Source organism: Pinus tabuliformis, chromosome 5_1 (assembly GCF_031772625.1).
Source record: "Pinus tabuliformis cultivar Carrire ecotype Pingquan chromosome 5_1, CPIR1, whole genome shotgun sequence".
Classification (NCBI taxonomy): domain Eukaryota; kingdom Viridiplantae; phylum Streptophyta; class Pinopsida; order Pinales; family Pinaceae; genus Pinus; species Pinus tabuliformis.
This window is the reverse complement of record NC_142305.1, coordinates 488,159,436-488,169,112: the sequence shown is the minus strand read 5'-3', so window position 1 is coordinate 488,169,112 and position 9,677 is coordinate 488,159,436.

The following is a 9,677-nucleotide window of genomic DNA, read 5'->3' as shown; positions in this document are numbered from 1 at the left end:
AGGAAGAAACACATGGTTATGCATATGGATTTCTATTGCCAACACTCTTGTTATATATTTTTTTCTTATGGATAGACAAGGAGCTTTTGGGAGGCACAAGGAGATGGCACTTATCTACACATTTATTAATGTGGCACAATGACTTATAAATATTTTGTCTTATCATCTTATAATGTTAATCTTTGAACATGCTTTGTTGGTGTTATATGTATGTGGTATATTGACATGGTTATTATTATTTGCACATGTTTGTTGGTTATAATTAGATCATAATTTTAATTATGGAACAAAAAGGAAGTCCCACTTACTAGGGTTGAAAACAAAAAGTTTATAAATTAATTTAATGATTATTCCTTTAGAACATCCATTCTTCATGCTTTCTAATCAACTCAAATTAGAAATTAAAACATAATCAAATATTTTAAACAATAAAAATTCCCAAAACTATTTTCAGTTACTTTAAACAAGGATTGGATCTATGAAGGCAACTACCATAAAATTTCTAAATTGTCATTTTATCCTCTAGTTTTATTTTCTTCAAAGTTAGAAGTCAATCTTGATGGTGACAATGGTCTCATTTCACCAAGGGGAGACAAATTAGGGTGTCTCCATTAATATTTTCAAGGAATTTTATAGGTATCTTGTGTTTTTTCAATTAATTTTATTGTTGTTTGAAGGTCTAGTCACCTTTTAACAAGTGTTAACAATTATATTTTTGTAGATAACAAGCTTCCAATAATTGTACTTGCTTGAAGGATTTCAATCAGATTCAATCCTTACTTGTTTTCAGAGCTATTGTATATGATTTGATTTTACATTATAATAGTTTTGTGATTGATACTGGTCAAAGACTTCACAGAAGTGTACCTTTCAATGTTTTGGTTATACTTTTATCATTAATAAATTTAGCCTCCTATTTATAACTTTATCATTGTGCATATCTATGTTTTTATTATATATTTTTATAACAATAATCTCTCTTTGTCTTTCATAATTGTCATAGCATATGATCTACAAAATTTAGCATCATTAAGCCTATATTCTTACTAACTCCCCACTTTTATTTTTTGTCATCTGCTATGTTGTAAATCATTTAATTTTTTCATCTACATTCTTTCTGTTGTTCATGTAAACCCCTTTCTCTTTTGTTATAAACCTTCTTCATTATAAAAATTATAAAGCAAAAAAGACATAGTTGAAAATTTAAAGCACCTCATCTCATTATCTTATTGGGTTAGCGAGATTCGAGGAGTTGAATTTTAAAGTTTAATTAACTTAAAAAATCATGAATAGGTGGTTCGAGGAGCATTGATATTGTTGAGGGAAGTTTTGATTGGAACTCTTTATAAGCTACTAGGAAGCATTATTAGTGATGGGTGCAATAGTTTTTTTGTTCCTAAGAGTGGAGTGAAGAAGGAAAAACTCCCATAGTCTCCAAATAAAAACCTATGTTAGGGCATCAAAGGCCAAGACATATCAAAGAGAAGATATTTGAAGTAGTACATGGTAATGGTATGGTATATGATATGTATAATTGCTCTCTAGATTTTTCTTTTTGTGAAAATTGTTTATATTGAAGCAGAATCAGGTAATATTCTCCTTCAGTGTTATAGGGAAAAATAAATATTATAGTTGGTGCACAATGATGTGTTTGGACCTATGTTGGTTCCTTCACTAGGTATATTTGTGTACTATGTATTACTTATAGATGATTTCTCTAAGAATACATGGGTTTATTTCCTTAGGAAGAAATATGAAGTCTTTGAAAAATTCAAAGAGTTTAGGGCTCTCATGGAAAATCAAGCAAAGAAGAAAATTAAGGTATTGAAGACAAATAATGGTGGATAATTATGCATGAATGAATCCATTTTTTTTTTAAGAAGTGTGGTCTAACAAGGAAAAATACTACTCCATACACACCTTAGCGAAGGATGTTAATGGAGGAATCAATGAGCATGCTCAATGGTGTCAAGTTACGATAAGAATTCTAGGAAGAGAAAGTGGATATTTTGCGTTACCTGGTAAATAGATCACCCTCATCAACATTGGATGATAAGACTCCACATAAGGAATGGAATAGTAAGGACCCTCTCTTAAACATCTCATGTTATTTGGTTGTAATTCTTACGTAAACATTCCAAAGGTTAAATGGGGTAAGCTAGATAACAAAGATGAAAAGTGTATCTTCATTGGATATAAAGACGGTTTGAAAGGTTATAAGATTTGAAACCCAAAAACTAAGAAGCTTAGTTACAATCAAGATGTAGTATTTCAGGAAATTAAAGATGTTGTCAAATAGGAAGTCCTACTAAAGGTGAAATAACTACAAAAGATAGAGTTTTAATTGAAGGATGATGAATTATATTATATAGAAGAACAAGAAACATAATAAGAAGAACCGCATGAGGAGATTAGTTTTTGAAAGAAAGAAGGTAGAATGGTATACTCCACGTGATTTCCATTTAACTTTTGCTTTGTTTACTATAGATGATGAGCCTAGAACTACTAGGGAGGAAAACTTTGCAAAAGGGCCATGGTTGAAGAAATGGAAGCCTTAGACAAAAATGAGGCTTATGATCTAGTGGAGTTTTCAGATAGAAGAGATCCCATAGGTAGTAAATGGGTGTTTAAGAAGTTAAATGCAGAGGAAAAGTGAAGAAATAGAAAGATTGGTTAGTTGCAAAAAATAATTCCTAGGTAGAGGGAATTAACTTTGATGATATTTTCTTGCTTGTTTCCAAGTTTTCTTTTTTTTTGTTGTCAGTGAACCCATAAGTAGATTTGATCCAATTACCTTTTCACAAGGAGTGTCTTAAAAATACACCCATTCACCATCAATTCAAATCTCGGTGTGCTTTTGTTTCCAGGTTAACTTCTACGATATTTCTTTTATTTATTATTGGCCCTTTTGGTTTTAAAGTAGAACATATGGACATGAAGACAACATTCTTGCATGGGGATTTGGAAGAATAAATCTACATGAAGTATCTATAAGGATTTGTAGTGAAGGGAATGAAAGAGCTCGTATGTAGGCTAGAGAAGCCTCTATGTGGGTTAAAGAAACGACCAAGTGTATGATATAAAAAAAATGATACTTATATATTAAGACGTGGTTTCACAAGGAGAAAAGTAGATCATTGTGTGTATTTCAAATTAGTTGGTGATCATATTATTTTTTGGTCTTATACATGGATGATATGTTTTTGATTGAAAATTATAGAGAAATCATCCAATAAGTGAAAACTCAATTGTCCTCTAAATTTAACATGAAGGATCTTGGTGCTGAAAATTTCATTTTGGGAATCAAAACTAAAAGAGATCAAGCAAAGAGGAAACCTTGGTTAGATTAGAAGAAGTATGTTGAGACATACTACAAAGGCTTAATATGCAAGAATGTAAAACGGTAAAGGTATCTATTTTTGTAGATGTAAAGTAATTTGTGGATCAATGGCCTAAGATATAGGAAGAGGAAGAGGACATGTCCTATGTTCCATATGCTAGTTCAGTTGGAAGTTTGATGTATGAAATGGTTTTTAATAGATTAGACATTGCACATGCAGTGGGAGTATTGAGAAGGTATATGTCAACACCAAGGAAGAAGCATTTGAGAGCAATACAAATGGTTTTTAGATATTAGTGTGGCACTATTGGTTATGTATTTTTCTACCAAGGAATACCAAGATTGGATAGTGTTGGACATACATGGTTTTGTTGATGCAGACTAGGCTAGAGATCTAGATTGTAGAAGACCTACAACTGGGTATGTTTTTAACCTATTTGGAGGAGCAATAAGTTACATGAGTAAGAAATAGCCTATAGTAGCACTATTAACTACAAAATTTGAATGCATGACAACAACTCATGCAAGAAAGGAAGACATTATGGTTACAAATATTGTATACAGGTTTTGGGTTTGTATAACAAGTTGTAAGGATAAACTAGAATAGTTAGAGAATAATATTTTGGGTAAAGAACCTAGTTTATCTTTATAAGGCAAAGCATATTGATGTTAAATATCACTATGTGAGGTATATGATTGGAGATAAGAAGGTACTACTATGAAAGGTAGAAACTTTGAAGAATGTTGCATATTCATTAACAAAATATATGAACACTAAGAAGTTATATTGGTGTAGAGAAATGATGCCCATTATTTCCATAAATTATTGGTCATGTGTTCATGTGACCCCTTGTTATGCAAATAAATAAAGATAGAGAATGTTGGGTATGTGTTATTTTCTTTGCATTACTAACCCCACAAATAGTAGATTGTGTTGGGGGGGCTCACAGTGGGATTATCGGGGAAGTGAACCCCCCTTACTCTAGGGTTTTGGAGGGTGATTCGGTAGCCCCCGAGTGTGGATTTTTGAGGGAAAGACCCTTGAAAAAATTAGTCTGGTTGGTTATTTGCATCCATTTTGGTGGTTTTAGGCACACGATTTTCATTTTTAATAGTTTTATGGAACATGTTGGTTTAGCCCATGGTTTTATAATTCTGGTTAAGGAAATATGATTACATTCCAATCTAGGGTAAATGAATTGATAGTTTATGGTGGATGTATGATACATACATATTGTATTGAAATATTGTAAAGAAATATTTGAAAAGTATTTATATTTTTCCCAGTTTGGGTTTCCAAGGTAAAATATTAGTCTTAATGTATGTGTAGATCATGACATATTTTGTGTTATTAATAATCAATTGTAGTAATTAACTCTATGACATTAAATCTAAAAATATATCATCAGTTTCAAACAAATAAGGACAAGATTTATAGGGGGCTATGATTCCACAAGAGAGGGGGTAACTAGAGGGGCTAGACCAAAACTATAATATTTTACTAAACACATATTTGATTTATTTGGGTAAAGGAGTTACATGATATTCTTAGGGAAGCCACATGACACATTGCGAACATTCATAATTTAGCCATATTTTTGGTGATTGGGTGGATTCCTCGTTCTTCATTCTCACTTATTCTTGATCTTTCTTCTTGGGGAAAATGGAAGATTTTTGTAACAAAGAGATAATACTAATTGGTTTATAAGAAGGTTGTTTATTTTTTCAACAAATGTGAATATTTCTAAATGCATGGATTTAATGGAATTTTGTGGCAAACCATCCATAGTTGAAAATATATAGAGCTTCTGCTAGTGATGTTTCCCTTCCAAACTATACTAGATCCTTGGAGAGAAATTAAATAGCTTGAAGAACTAGATTGCGAAGAAGGGACTCCATTCTTTGGATTGTGCAAGTTGACTAGGGAAGAAATATGATATTGAATCTGAGATACCAGAAATTCCACAGTAGTCATTTTGAATGTCAACATTTCAAGTCTATACCAAGGCTCATCACCCAAACAAAGGTCGAGGAGTAGCAGAAAAGAAACGGAGTAATAAATAGAGAGCGATCAATAGAATGAGCCGATATTGAGAAATGAAAACTAATAATATGCTACTTTAAAATTTATTAATGCTATATTATTGTATTATTAATTTATTTTATTTTAATTTGATTAAATTAAATTTTGATTATAATGTTTTTATATAAATATTAATTCAAATACTTCAATCTATTAAATATATTAATATCTATAAATAACCATTATAGTATGTTACTATATTTAATAATTGATTAAATATATGTGAATTAATATGTCTTATATTAGTGTAAGTTGAAAGTTATCTTGTTTTAGTTTAGTATATTAATGAAATGTTGATTAATATGTTTTATATGCTTTTATGAGCCTTTTAAATATATTTAATTAATTTTTATTTTTTATATATTAATATATTCAAATGTAAATTTAAATATATTGATATATTTAAATTTTAATTAAATATTTTTAAAATTAATATATTTTAATTAACTTATACCTTTTAATATTATAAGGGAAGAAGGTGTGGATTAAGGAATAAAGGTGGCTGAGGTGGTTAGGGTAGAAGGTTTAGCTTGGAGGATGCGACTTTGAGTGAGCAGGGACATCCAAATCAGGCTGACCTGAATCCCACTGTCTCTATTGAGATTGATGGGGTGTTTCATGATCTCTATTGCTTCACATATCTTTCTTTTGTAATAATGGCTCTCCTTGGAGAATATTTCCATGTCTTCCAGGGACACATGATGGTTTGTCTTGGATGAATGTTTGGCAATAGATGAGGATTTGATTCTCCCTTTCCTGATATCTGCAACATGCCCTTTCAATCTAATTTTGAAGGATCTTCCTGTCTCACCAATGTAACATTTACCACAAGAGAATTTGACTTTATAAATGCCTTTTTGTTGGAAGTGATCAAGGTCGTCTTTCACAAATTTCATCTTATGATGGATCGTATTCACTAGTTTGAACGAGGTTGTTATACCTTTATTTCTCAGGACCCTGGCTAGTTTGTCGGTGACTCCCTGGATGTAAGGGAGATATGCTTTCCCAATTAGGGTTTGAGAGTTGGAAGAGGGGGGTCTAGAAGAAGTTCTAAATTTGGATTTTATGATGGCTCTATTGATATCTTTGTACCTGTAACCAGTGTTTAAGAAAACATTTTTCAGATATTCAATCTCCTCATCTACATGCTCCTTGTCAGATATCCTTAAAGCTCTGGTGAAGAGTGTGTTGAGAATCCCCATCTTCTGGGACGGGTGGTGATGAGAATCTGCATGGAGGTAGCTAGCCATGTGAGCCCTTTTTCTGTATACTTTGTGACCCAACAATCCATCTCTTTTCCTAAAAGACGAATGCCAAGGAATGGAATGCAGTTGTTCTCCTCGGTCTCTATTGTGAATTTAATGTCATTGGAAATGCTATTAAGGTGATTCAAGAATGTTCTTAGCTCAAAATATCCATGAGGCCAATTCACACTGGTATCATCAATGAGCCTAGTCCAAAATTTGGGCTTAGGAGGGTAAGTTTTGAAATCATTCTTTTCAAATTTCTCCATGAAAAGGTTGGCTACTATGGGGGGATAATGGCAACCCCGTAGCCACCCCTGCGGTCTACTCGAAGTATTCAACTTGGAAGTTGAAGAATGTGGAACGAAGGCAAAATTCCACAAGGTTGGCAATTTCTAGGTCAGTAACCTCCTTGACAACCCTGATAGCCTCTTCTAATGTGATCTTGGTGAAAAGATGTGTTACATCAAATCTCACAATTTTGTCTTCCGGATCCAGCTCATTTCCTTTGACGAGCTCCAAAAAATGATTTGAATCTTTAATATAGGAGTCAATATTCCCAACCAGAGGTGCAAGGACGTTGGCCACATACTTAGCTAATCCATATGTGGGTGAAAAATTTACATTTGAATATATTAATATATTTTAAAAAAATAATTGAGTATACTTAAAAGACTCATAAAGCATATAAAACATATTAATCAACATTTCATTAATATATTAAACTAAAACAAGTTAACTTTCAACTTATAATAATATAAGACATTAATTCACATATATTTAATCAATTATTAAATATATTAACATGCTATAATGATTATTTATAGATATTAATATATTTAATAGATTAAACTATTTGAATTAATATTTATGCAAAAACATTGTAATAAAAATTTAATTTAATCAAATTAAAATAAAATAAAATATTAATACAATTATAGCATTAATAAAAAAATTAATACAAGATAAATTTCTATTTACAATAAATAAAGACATTAATTCAAATAGATTTAATAAATTATTAAATATATTAACATACTATAATGGTTATTAATATATTTAATAGATTAAGATACTTGAATTAATATTTATATAAAAACATTATAATAAAAAATTTAATTTAATTTAATCAAATTAAAATAAAATAAATTAATAATACAATATTATAACATGTAGAAATTCCCGCTGTAGATCACCTAATAATGCAATATACTAAAGCAAAATACAAGATCTACTTCTACAACACTTTGCGTAAGCTTAATCAAATTGAGCTAGATCAAGAGAACACATATAACTGAGAATGAGAAATCAATCACACATAACACAGAAGAAATAACCCGGGGAAAGCCTCAACCTAAAACCCCAATCTCCGTATTATCATACAAGTGGAAACATCTCTAGATTACACAAAGCCTTAGCTCGGAAGCTATCCAACTCTTAATAAAATCCCTCTGCTTCTCATAGACAGTCAAAGGACAGTCAAAGGCTTCTCACAAACCTTCTCCTCTGCCCTCCAAGCCTCCTATTTCCTTGTGCAATTTCTCTTGGGTCCTCAAGCTATCACCTGTGTGTAATAATCCCTCACACACTACTCTGACCTCTGAAATAATTGCACAAACCTGAAGGAGATAAATCCTTCTCCATGGATGAGTTTCCTTTATAGGAAAAATCCATCCAACTGATAGTACACTGTCCCTCCTCTTATCTCAACTGGGTCTCTGTCTAAACTGACATGCATGAGTTATTCATGAGAGAATATTCAGTTATCTAAAGTGCAACAGTTATATGCAAGCATGCATTAACTAACTGAACTCACATTAATTTAAACAAACTATTTAAATCAATCTAATTGGACCTAACTCAGTTAACTGAGCCAACTAATTACAACTCAATATTACAACTCATCCTTATCTCTTTAACTGATGGATAAATTCCTCAATCAATGGAGAAATTGTTGCATGTCCTCACATAGACTTCATGTTTGATTTTTCACAACTAATTAACTCATGGTGAATTAATTAATTTATTTTCAAACATCTGTTAAGTTCAAATTCGAATTTTACTTCCTATTTTAGTCCAAGGACTGACTAAAATTGGAATCTATCTTGAACTACTAAAAATAGCAATGCTATTTTTAGCACTTCCATTTTTCATTCCCTGTTGCTCAATCCAGCACTGGTACCCAAACTATTATTTATAGCAGTGCTAATTTTAGCACTTATATTTTTAGCATTTCTTGTTGCCATTTTCAACACTCCCTCTCAACAACAAAGGCATTCAACTCGAACCCGATCTTGTACCTTTGGAATGTTCTACATGCAACACTTCTACCAAGTGTGGTTGCTCCAGCAACTCTACAAAAAAAAAAACTCCCAATTGACCTCTCTATTGGGCTAGAAACATACTTTGATGCTGAAGCTCCACCTGCTATTGAAAAGTGCTCCCTCTCTAATCTCTGAGCTGCTGCAACACTCCATGCATCTTGCACTGTTGCACACCTCTCTGTGCTATCCTGCACTAATGCAACATTCATGTGCCTCTCGCATTGTTGTAGCCTGCTAGTTCTACACAATCCTAGGACTCCTGCACTATAGCTCTCTCTGCCACCTCATCCACTTCTGTCTCTACCCAATCAGCCAGTCCTGCTACTCCTCGTTAGGGCTCCTGTAGCAAAGTTGAATCAAAGAGGTTGGGTACCTCAAGGATCTTGCCCCTATTCCAACCTTCTTGGGATGATCACTCCACATCGCCCACCTCCTACCTGGAGGTATGGATGCATGTGATCCCTCTGCCTACCTGGCTCGAAATTTCCCCCTACAGGAGGTCTCTATATGAGTGGATGCCTCCACTCTGTCTCCTCTCATCTTCCCCAGTTGTGGCTACTCCACAACCTCCTGAAGCTGCTTCACCAATTGTGGCTCCTCCACAATTGTCTAAAACTTCGTCTGGTGATGCATGTTGAGAGGTAATGTACTCTCCCTCTCAACCACCACGTATCTAACCTTTGCCT